Raw genomic sequence first — 11,776 nt, 5'->3', positions numbered from 1 at the left:
TTCCTGACTTGTTAATTTTAGCCATTCTGACTGGTGTGAGGTGGTATCTCATTGAGGTTTTGATTTCTATTTCCCTGATGCCGAGTGATATTGAACACTTTTTCATGTGTCTGTTGGCCATTTGGATGTCTTCTTTGCAGAAATATCTGTCCATGTCTTCTGCCCATTTCTTGATTGGATTATTTGTTCTTTGGGTGTTGAGTTTGATAAGTTCTTTGTAGATTTTGGATACTAGCCCTTTTTCTGATATGTCATTTGCAAATATCTTCTCCCATAGAATAAGAGATGTTCTTATTATCCCCATCCCTCAGAAATTTATAAGAATTTTAGGAGCTCTATGTTAGGGACCAGTGACAAAAACCAAAATATATATTTCTTATTATGCCACACATCCATTTAAACTTAGAAATAACTATTTCATACCAAAGCCTATATCATAATGAATTTCAGCTGGGCTAGTACTTTTTTGGTTTTAGAATTTTACTTACAATTTATTATTTCATAGACTGTTAAGTCAATAAAGCTTTTAAGTTTTAATAATAGAGATATAATATCATGAGTTCTTTCCCACAGAGAATTCTTGTGATCAGCGTTTTAGGTAAGAAAGACTCTAAGAAACAGACTCTTAACTATAGAGAGCAAACTGATGGTTACTGGAGGGGAAGTGGATTGGAGGGGGGTGGAAGGGTTAAATAGGTGATGGGCATTAAGGAGGGCACTCGTGATGAGCACCAGCTGTTGTATGGAAGTGATGAATCACTAAATTTTATACCTGAAACTAATTATTGCACTATGTTAACTGGAATTTAAATAAAAACTTAAAAAAGAATCTAATAATATATATATAATTATAAAAATATATATATGAAAAATAAATGCAATGTTATCCTATTGGTCTTTACAATTTATGGCAAATTGTAAAGTCTTGGCAAACCAAAAGACTAAACAAAACTCTAGTGTTCTTTGCTAATCTTCATTTAATTTTCATTTACTGTGTTAAATTCACTCAATCTTTGGAGTTTTACTTAGTTTTTTTTTTTAGATTAAAAAAGATTTGTGTTCTAATTATGTATTTTGAAAAATTTAATAAGAATGTCACAATAGAGTCTTTTCGACTCACTGCATGGAGAGAAGTACCCTTTTATGGTATGAGGGCACATTTCATTGTTCATATGTTATTATCACCCTATGTTTTAGGGTATTTTGAAATTATAACTCTTCAATAATTGTATTTGTGGAATACCACTATGTAGGGAGAGAGGATTAAACTGCACAAACTGTCATTGAGTTCTCAGGATGTGCACTGAATTGGTGATGGGCAGGTTATTCCTTGAGGCTCCAGAGTGTCAAACTTGACCTCCTGCAGCTGGAAACTGGAAGGAATCTGAAACTGAGTGGCAGAGACCTGCAGGGGTCTTAGAGGTTTGAACCAAGAGAGTTTGGTTCTTTTTGTGTTGTTTTATTGGATTTAACTTCTAAATGGGTATTTTTAACATTTTCTCTAGGAAAAAGCAAGATGGAAAGACATACCAATTTCCATAAAGTGGCAAAATAATGACACATAAATACGAGATAGTCAGGGGATGCCTGGATGGTTCAGTCAGTTAAGCATCCAACTCTTGATTTCGGCTCAAGTCATAATCTCAGGGTTGTGAGATGGAGCCCCACATCAGGCTCCATGCTGGGTGTGGGGCCTGCTTGGGATTCTGTCTCTCTCTCTCTCCCTCTGCCCCACCCTATCCCTTTCTCCCTCTCTTAAAAGGAGAGAGAGAGAGAGTCAGAAATCCAAGTGAAGATTCTATGTTACTTACGACTGCCTTGAACTTGTATAGACATATCTGACATAAAGATATATATCTTTAAATATGCCTTTTTTTTAGCCTTCTTTAAGTATAATTCTTTGTAAAAAGGTTAAACTGCTTTAACTGGGCTGTAGGGTTGGGGTGGGTATAAGAAAGGACAGGGCAGGAGGCACGGTCTGCACCTCTGACTGCCGCATTCCATCCAGAGACACTCTGCACTGCTCTGACCTGCTCAACTGCAAAAGACCTTGTTCATGAGAAATAGGGATAAGGGATGTCCTTATCTTACATTATTAAAGAATACAGGTAGGGCGCCTGGGTGGCTCAGTTGGTTGAGCGACTGCCTTCGGCTCGGGTCATGATCCTGGAGTCCCTGGATCGAGTCCCGCATCGGGCTCCCTGCTCGGCGGGGAGTCTGCTTCTCCCTCTGACCCTAACCCCTCTCATATTCTCTCTCTCTCAAATAAATAAATAAAATCTTTAAAAAAAAATAAAAAAAATAAAAAAGAAAGAAAGAATACAGGTATAGCATGGTTTTTATGAAAGTGACCATTCTCTCTTCTAAAGCATTGGAATATGATTTAATATAGCAAGAACAGAGTCTTGCTTCTAGTGCCTTAGAGGACCTGATTTACCTCACATGACAAAATGTACCAGCAGGGGTTCACAGCCACACAATTGCTGCTCTTAGTTGGAAGCACTCAAATAACTTTTGAGGATTCGATCTCAGCCGACCTTGAGAAATGTCTTCTCCCTCCTTTGTTATTGCCATTGAACTCTGTGAGAACTGTTTTCTGTTTCACTGCTGCATCCACTTCCAGTTACTGTTGCTGTCCCAGTTTTCTACACCATTACTACTCAACAGGGTTGAGGTTTCCTTCAGCGCTTTTCTGAATAAGAAACCTCAATTCACTGTGAGAAGCTGAATAACGTTGAAATTGTGCTCTCACAGAGCACTTTTCATCTTCTAGATGTTTAATGCTGCCCGTCAGGGTACTCAGAGATGAAGATGATGAGGCTTTTAAAACCCATTAGCTTTCCAAGAGTATTCCCCCTTCTTCCTTGGATTCAGATCATTTTCACACTGTTTTCTTCAGGGAGTGGCACCAGTAACAAGGAAATCGGCAAATGAGTTCCTGAAATTAAGCCCATTAGAAAGATTCTTTTCTAAGACCATCTTGATCTCAGGTGAACTCTATAGAAATCTCAATTTAAGCTTTTCTCAGTTACAATTCTTTTTTTTTTTTTTAAAGATTTTATTTATTTATTTGACAGAGACACAGCAAGAGAGGGAACACAAGCAGGGGGAGTGGGAGAGGGAAAAGCAGGCTTCCCACGGAGCAGGGCGCCCGACATGGGGCTCGATCCCAGGACCCTGGGACCATGACGTGAGCCGAAGGCAGACGCTTAACAACTGAGCCACCCGGGTGCCCCCTCAGTTACAATTCTATTGAATTTTAGAGAGGCATCTCATCTAGACATGCAGTCACATAAATTAGGTTCTATTTGAAAGCATTGAGTATAAAAGGTTTTTTTTTTTTTTTGGCAAAAGTTAAAACTATGATTTTAGGACATGGGATTTAAGAATATCATAATGAAAGAAATAGGTTTATGTTTTAAAGATTAAAGATCTTTATAAAACCTGAATTAAATATCTTGTGATTTCCAATGGTCTTTCATATTCATGTATTATGCTACTGCTTGTGTAGAGAGGCCATATTAGCATGATTAATAACTGAGGGACGATATATATGAAACAGACGAGGAAGTTGTTCTATTGTCCCTGGAAAATGTACCACACTAACTTCTACTGTGGTGACTCTATCACACGTAGAGAATTTTAAGATTCTTCTTGAAAGATGTTATTTTTTTAATATTAGTTAATGGAGTCAAAGGTTAAAATGAAAAACTCTATGATGCCAAGACTTCCCTCCCTTTTTCACCTAGAGTTTTCCTGCCTTTTTTGTGCGTTATGTTTCTGTACCAAAGTGGTAAGAGCACCAACATGCAAATCGGACCATGTTGATTCTCAGACAGGCCATCTGTGTGATTTGGGTAGGTTATGTCATTGCTCTAAGTCTAGATCTTCCCGCCAAGGGGTTTGGAGTGATCATGCTCACCTCATAGTTTCATTGAGTATAACATGGCAGAATATTTAAAGCATATATTAATAGGTAGCTACTCTCATTACATTCAGTGCCTAAAATGTCGTACTTATTTTAAAATGTCTGTAGACTTGAATTGTAGACTTGTAGGCAGCATTCAATTCCATGCCCTTATTATTTTGTTAGTATATAGCTAAAACTATTTCTAAAATATTTTGTTTCTACAAATAACCACTAAGTTACAAATTAGTTGCAAGTTGTAGCCATAATATAAGATCAATATAAATTATATCCCAAATGTTTATTCAGTACGTTCCTATAGAAATTTCAATATAAATTGAAGTTAAGTTTCTAAGATAGGCCATATAAAACTATATCATCCATAAAATAGTTGAAACATATTAATTTATCTATATGGACCAGATCCCTAAATCTCCAGAGCCCTGGGTTACTCTGAAGACAAGTACCTTTGAGGCTTAGCCAAACCCTGCTGACTATTGAGTCTTCATGGCTTTACAGTCCTTGAGTCTGTGAATTCAGTAAAGGGCTACAGAGAAATTGTGAGAAGAGAACAAAGAAGAGAGAAAATTTTGATGAAATACCAAAGGGAAGAAATTTGGAGATCTTTGAGGAAAGGTCTGAGCAAAAGCAACATTAATTAAAAAGGATTATATTGTACACCCATGTTTATGTTCACAGCAGCATTATTCATAATAGCCAAAAGGTGTAAACAACCCAGGTTCCATGGACAGATGAGTGCATAAACAAAGAGTGGCATGTGCATGCAATGAAATGTTATTCCACTTTAAAAAGCACAGGAGGGGTGCCTGGGTGGCTCAGTTGTTAAGCTTATGCCTTTGGCTCAGGTCATGATCCCAGAGTCCCGGGATCAAGCCCCGCATCGGGCTCCCTGCTTGGCAGGAAGCCTGCTTCTCCCTCTCCCACTCCTCCTGCTTGTGTTCCCTCTCTCACTGTCTCTCTCTCTGTCAAATAAATAAATAAAATCTTTAAAAAAATAATAAAAAGCAAAGGAATCCTGACACATGCTACAATATGGATGAACCTTGAAGACATTGTGCAAAATGAAATATTCCAGTCACAAAAAGAAGCCAAAATGAACAAATAGAAATAAATAAGTGTGGCATAGAGATAAGACAGAGGGAAGAAAGGATTTAAAAAAAGAAAACTAACATCAATATCATAAAAGACAGAAGGGAAGATACTATGTCCATGAAACATGAATATTCAGAGAAAAATATTCCTGGAATAATATGTAATAGATCATTTCAGAAAATTTAAAAATTCAATAGAAAGTTTAGAAAAGAATATTAAGAAAATCTTATAGAAAATAGTCCAGAGAAACATGAAAAATAGCAAGAAAATAAGATAACTAGAGCACATTCAGATATTTGGACTTCTATTGGGGGGGAGGGAAATAATTGTAAAAATCATTGAAGAAAATTTCTGGGAAGAGAAAAGTTTGCAGATAGAAGGACACACCAAGTGCTCTGCACAATATATAAAAGTGGAGCAAAACTGCAGAAAAAACAAGCTTTCAAAGAGAAAAGAAAAAGATTTTTATAAAAAGGAAGAAAAACGATTTTAAAAAATGAGAAGAGACTTTTTTTTATGTCCAGTTAGCCACTGGATGCAGTGGCTAACTGCGGTGAAGAAGAGACTTCTTAACAGCAACACTGGAAGACTGGAGATAATTCATGCTTTCAAAATTTTGTCCTTGATGCAGTGAAGAAGAGACTTCTTAACAGCAACACTGGAAGACTGGAGATAATTCATGCTTTCAAAATTTTGAAAAAAGTTCATCTCCAAACTGAAATTTTAAACCCAGAACTATCAATTAAGTGTTCAGATGGAATAAATAGCAAGCTGAAAAAGTTATCTCCCCTGCTTTCTAAACGAAGCTGAAAGAGGATGTGCCACATCATACCAAGGGAGTAGAGAGAAAAGGAGGACATGGAATCCAGGAAACAGGAGATTGACGACAGGAGGGGAGGGGAGGGTAGTCACCAAGAGGATAGTGAGAGGAAAGCCCACCATGACCCTGAGTGGGAGGACTAAGATAAAACCAGATGGGATGTGATGAGCACTGAGTGTTATACACAACTGAAAAATTGTTGAACACTGCATTTGAAACTAATGATGAACTATGTGTTGGCTAATTGAATTTAAATAAAAAGCAAAAAAACAAAAATCAGTCAGTCTGAAGCCAGTCTGAAAGCTCTGAGAGAGACAAGCTCAAGAAGACAAAATTCCTAGAATATCTAAAACATTTGGACATGCTGAGAGATGTATATGACTAAAGGAAAGTTGGAGGCTAAATAATAAATACATAGAAGAGTTAGCAAATAAATATGCACAATTATTCCAGTGAAAATAAAATGTATAGAAAAGGAAAACTCATCACTGTATATTTTTAAAATTCAGCTTTTATGAGCATTTATACGGTCATCCTATAGTAGAATTATAAACTTTTTTTTTTTTAAAGATTTTATTTATTTATTTGACAGAGAGAGAGACACAGCGAGAGAGGGAACACAAGCAGGGGGAGTGGGAGAGGGAGAAGCAGGCTTCCCGCGGAGCAGGGAACCCGATGCGGGGCTCGATCCCAGGACCTGGAATCATGACCTGAACCAAAGGCAGACACTTAAGGACTGAGCCACCCAGGCGCCCCTAAACTAAAGTTTTAGGAAGTGTGTGTGGTATTGTGAAAAGCTGAAAAAGAGCTTATACCTCGTTTTCCATTTTCAACAGTCAATAGAGGACTAAAATTGAAAAACCAAGAAGTGCACAATCCAAAAGCATATTATTATGTCGAGATATCAAGATAAATAGCAAAATAATTAGATAAAAAATGGAAAATTATTGCCTTTGTGGTGTTGAAAATGGTGGTGGTATGTAAGAGTTTTTTGTTAAGTCTTACAAAACTATTTGATTAAAATATGTACAACTTTGATAAAAATAATAGAGTTTTAAAAAATATTAGGATATTTATGGTACTATTGATCTCTGCCAACATGACAGCTCTCTTCCAGTAATTAAAGTGATTCTTACTTTCCATTTTAGAAGAAAAATGTGTTCACCCATTCTTGGAGCTAATGGATGTTGCCACCCAGTTGACTTCTAAATCCTTTGTCCCTCTTCACAGCAAATTTTCTTTATATGAGAAGACAGGAAATGGTAAACATGAGTAATTCAAAATATAAGTAATATAATAATCTGTGTGCAACAGTAGTAATATGGCAGTGCCAACTGAAATTTCCTGACAAAATTAAACATCTAAGAATATACATCACAGATCATGTCCTGACAAATTAAAAAAAATCAATCAACACTCCTAATATTGTTTAATTTCCGTGCCATGTGTTTCCATTACATAAGAAGGGAGAGGGGGAAAGAAAGAACTAACAGGGCGCCTGGGTGGCTCAGTTGGTTAAGCGACTGCCTTCGGCTGAGGTCATGATCCTGGAGTCCCGGGATCGAGTCCCGCATCGGGCTCCCTGCTCGGCAGGGAGTCTGCTTCTCCCTCTGACCCTCCTCCCTCTCATGCTCTCTGTCTCTCGTTCTCTCTCTCTCAAATAAATAAATAAAATCTTAAAAAAAAAAAAAGATAATATAAACCAACACACTCACGGCAATGACACAATGTCGAGGCTCTGCTTCAAGCCAGGTAGGATGGCAGCAGGTTCTCATTTCTTTACATTTATCTAAAAGACCTGGAGAGCTGTTGTACAACATTGTACCTATTGTCAATAATAATGTATTGTGGGGCACCTGGGTGGCTCAGTTAAGTGTCTGCCTTCAGCTCAGGTCATGATCCCAGGGTCCTGGGATCGAGTCCCACATCGGGCTCCCTGCTCGGCAGGGAGTCTGCTTCTCCCTCTGACCCTCCTCCCTCTCATGCTCTCTGTCTCTCATTCTCTCTCTCTCAAATAAATAAATAAAATCTTTTAAAAAAAGAAAGAACTAACAGCTAAGCCTTGTGAACAGTGACAAATTTTATGCCTCCATAAATTGATTTTTGCAAATGTGGAGAGTTTAGAGCTCGGAGGAGTGAGGCACTACCTAGTGTAAAGCCTTCATAGACGAATTTTAACACCTAAATCTATTAGTTGACGGACCTGCAGTGATTTGATGAAAGACTAAATTTAAAGTACAACATGTTCATTTTCTCTAGCCAGTGGGTCAAAGGACCATACAGAGATACAATTTACCGAGTATGTATAAAACCATAGGCAAGCTTTCATTTGACTCCTGGCCTCCCAAGACCCAATTATAGGAAGGGGAAGAATCCCTAGGTAGAGAGGAAGAAATGGATCCTAAACCTGTTTCATGCATTGAGAGGAAAGGGTAGTAGTAGTAGAATAGGGAAGCAGATTTCCCCAACAACTATGGGTTCTCAAAGGGTCTGGTTATTTTTACCGGCCAGGAGAGAGACAGAACTCTAATAGAGGTTCCCGGCAGGGGCAGCGGCAGCATGGGCTGGCCATGCATCCTGTTGCCTCCTGCCATAGTGGTGATGGCAGGAGGCAGACCCACCAGGCCACCGTCCTGCCTCCTCCTGGCAATGCCAAGCCTCCAAGGGTAGGACCAGGTTTTAGGGAAGGGCTACCCAACAACATAAAAGGAGGCCAGACAATGAAGGTCTGGAAAAATCCACGTAAAAATAACACCAATTCTTTAGAACAGCAGATGTGAAATCAATCACAACACATAATTTAAATATACATCAGTGCCAAAAATTCACAGTGCTCCATTGTGAAGTTTCGTCCATTAGCTGTATCTTAAGCTTACAGTCCTTAGACTCAGAATCAGTCTGTGGCCAAAAAATCTTTTCTTACAAAGTGGTTTTGGCTTGAAATGGCCTATGACCCCAAATGGTTGTATCCCACCGAAGAAGATACATGGATGGCAAATAAGCACATGAAAAGCTGTTCAAAAAGGCTGAAACTTTCATATGTTCTTGATTTGGGAACTGTTTGATGCTTACATATCATGGACAAATCTCAAAATAATGCTAGGTGAGAGGAGCCAGACAATAAAGGGTACATATTATATGGTTCCACTTATATAAAACTCTATTAAATGTAAACTAATCTACAGTAACAGGAGACGGATTAATGGTTGCCTATGAACAAGGGTGGGGCAGTGAGGAGTGGGAAAGAGTAATTACAAAGGAACATGAGGACACTTTTGTGAGTTATATTCATTATCTTTATCGAGGTGACAGTTTTACACAGATGTTAATAATGTTTATAATTTTAATCAAATGTGAAGTTTATGTCAATTAAAACTTGATAAAACTATAAAGAGATATGTTACACCATAATTATGATAAATCGACAGTTTATCTTCAATATCAATTTTTTTTAAAATACATGCCCCAACTGACTTACTAGTCCATGCAATTGCAAAACTAGAGAATCACTGTTTTGACCTTGAATAAAAAATAAATAACTTAGAATGGAAATATTTTAAATCTTTCAGCTCAGCTCAAATTCCATAAATTTCACCCACAGCTTCCAGCTCTCACCCCCTCACCTGTAACCCAGGCATAAAGAATCTCAGCTGCTTCTTCCCTGCTCTGGTTCACACACCTGCATGGCTTCTGTTCTGCCCTCTACCTAGGGTATCTCTATCCATCCAAGCCCATTCGGAATAGATAATCCTTTTTCCACAGAATCCTGTCTACCTCTATTATCACACTTTATTCAATGATTTTAACATCCTTGAGGGCAAGAAATAATCTTTCTATGGAAAACACAAAGGTGTTTTGTTCAACTTGCGCAGTGTTTGTAAAAATTTAACATTAAAATGAGGACATTCACCTTGGCCCACATTCCTGCATGGAATGACCCAGAGCTAAAAGCAATTTAGAGAATCTCCATTCACTACAGTCATCTCTTCTCCCTATTGCTCCCAACACTTATTGTTGTTTGCCACATTGCTTTTAATTTGCTCACTACCTTTCCCCCGGGTGTATGACTTCCTGGCTACTTTGAGCATTTGACTTTGAATCCATGCTAATTGAGAAATCAACGTTTCTGGAAAGAATTAAGACATGTATAGATTAAAATAAAGAACAGCAAGAGAAGGCTTTTCAAAAGAGGAGATAATATATGCCTTTTAAAATATTAGTTTGGGGTGTATAACTTATTGATTTGACAATTCTATGCATTACTCAGTGCTCACCATGGTAAATATAGTCACCATCTGTCACCATAGAACACTGTTACAGTATTATCAACTACATTCTTTATGCTTTTCTTTATTAGAATATTCTTTATTCTTTATACTTGTCATCTCTGTAACTTATGTTTTGTAACTGGAAGTTTGTACCTCTTAATCCCCTTCACCCACTTCACCCATCCCCCCAGCTCCCATCTGGCAACCACCGGTTTCCTTTCTGTACTTAAGAGTCTGTTTGGGATTTTTGTTTGTTCATTTGCTTTGTGTTTTAGATTCCACATATAAGTGAAATCATATGATATTTGTCTTTCTCTGACTTATTTCACTTAGCATCATACCATCTAGATCCATCCATGTTGTCAAAATGGTAAGAGTTCATTCATTATGGCCGAGTAATACAACTCCATTGTATATATATATACCACATCTTTATCCATTCATCTACCAGTGGACACTTAGGTTGCTTCCATATCTTGACTATTGGAAATAATGCTGCAGTAAACATAAAGGTGTGTATATCTTTTGGAATTAGTGTTTTTGTTTTCTTTGGGTAAATACCCAGTAATGAAATTACTGGACCATATGGTATTTCTATTTTTAATTTTTGGAGGAACTTCCATACTGTTTTCCACGGTGGTTGCACCAATTTACATTCCCACCAACAGTGGATGAGGGTTCCCTTTTCTCCACATCCTCTTCAACATTTGTTATTTCTCATCTTTTTTATACTAGCCATTCTGGGAGGTGAGATGATCTGTCATTGTGGTTTTGCATTTCTCCGATGATTGGTGATGTTGAGCATGTTTTCATATGTCTGTTGGCCATCTGGATGTCATCTTTGGAAAAATGTCTATTCACATCCTCTGCCCATTTTTTAACTGGATTGTTTGGGGGTCTTTTGGTGTTCAGTTGTATATACGCCTTTTATAGGAAGAGAGTGGATTGGGGCCAATTTTTAAAATTCTAGTTATTATGTGCCAAGTTGGAGTTATTCATTTTCATGGTTTTAAATGTCTCCAAATGATTCTCTACCTTTTTCTAAAGCCAAAGTGGTTACTTTGTTCATACAAGGCACTCCATGTCCATTTCAAATATGTTTTATAGATGTATACTAAAATAGATTGATCCTGTTGAAGAAATGCAGAACTGTAACTCCAGGAGCCACAAGTCCTGATTTCAATTTATATAAAGCTAAGTGAAGATACATCCAAATAAGAGGCTCTTGTTAATTTGAAAACATTCTATGGTAACCCATTTATAACAGAATACTAGATTCTAATCAAAGGATTCAGATTTAATAATGTTCTTTCCATCAGAATCTTTTTTTTTTTAAGATTTTATTTATTTATTTGCCAGAGAGAGAGACAGCTAGAGAGGGAACACAAGCAGGGGGAGTGGGAGAGGGAGAAGCAGGCTCCCCACCCAACAAGGAGCTCGATATGGGGCTTGATCCCAGGACCCCTGGGATCATGACCTGAGCCGAAGGCAGACGCTTAATGACTGAGCCACCCAGGCACCCTCCATCAGAATCTTAATAATGTTTGCTCACTGATTTTATGATTGCTATTTGGCATTTCTTCCCATTCCATCAATAAAGCAAATTATTTCCTGAAGTAGTTTCACTGGTGTATAAGTCAGGAAACTATTTCTGATTGTGGTTAAATG

This window comes from Mirounga angustirostris, unplaced genomic scaffold (assembly GCF_029215605.1).
Source record: "Mirounga angustirostris isolate CCGP_5_RB_7025 unplaced genomic scaffold, mMirAng1.0.hap1 SCAF_4, whole genome shotgun sequence".
Lineage (NCBI taxonomy): Eukaryota > Metazoa > Chordata > Mammalia > Carnivora > Phocidae > Mirounga > Mirounga angustirostris.
The sequence above is the reverse complement of the archived record's forward strand: the minus strand, read 5'-3'. Positions refer to the sequence as shown.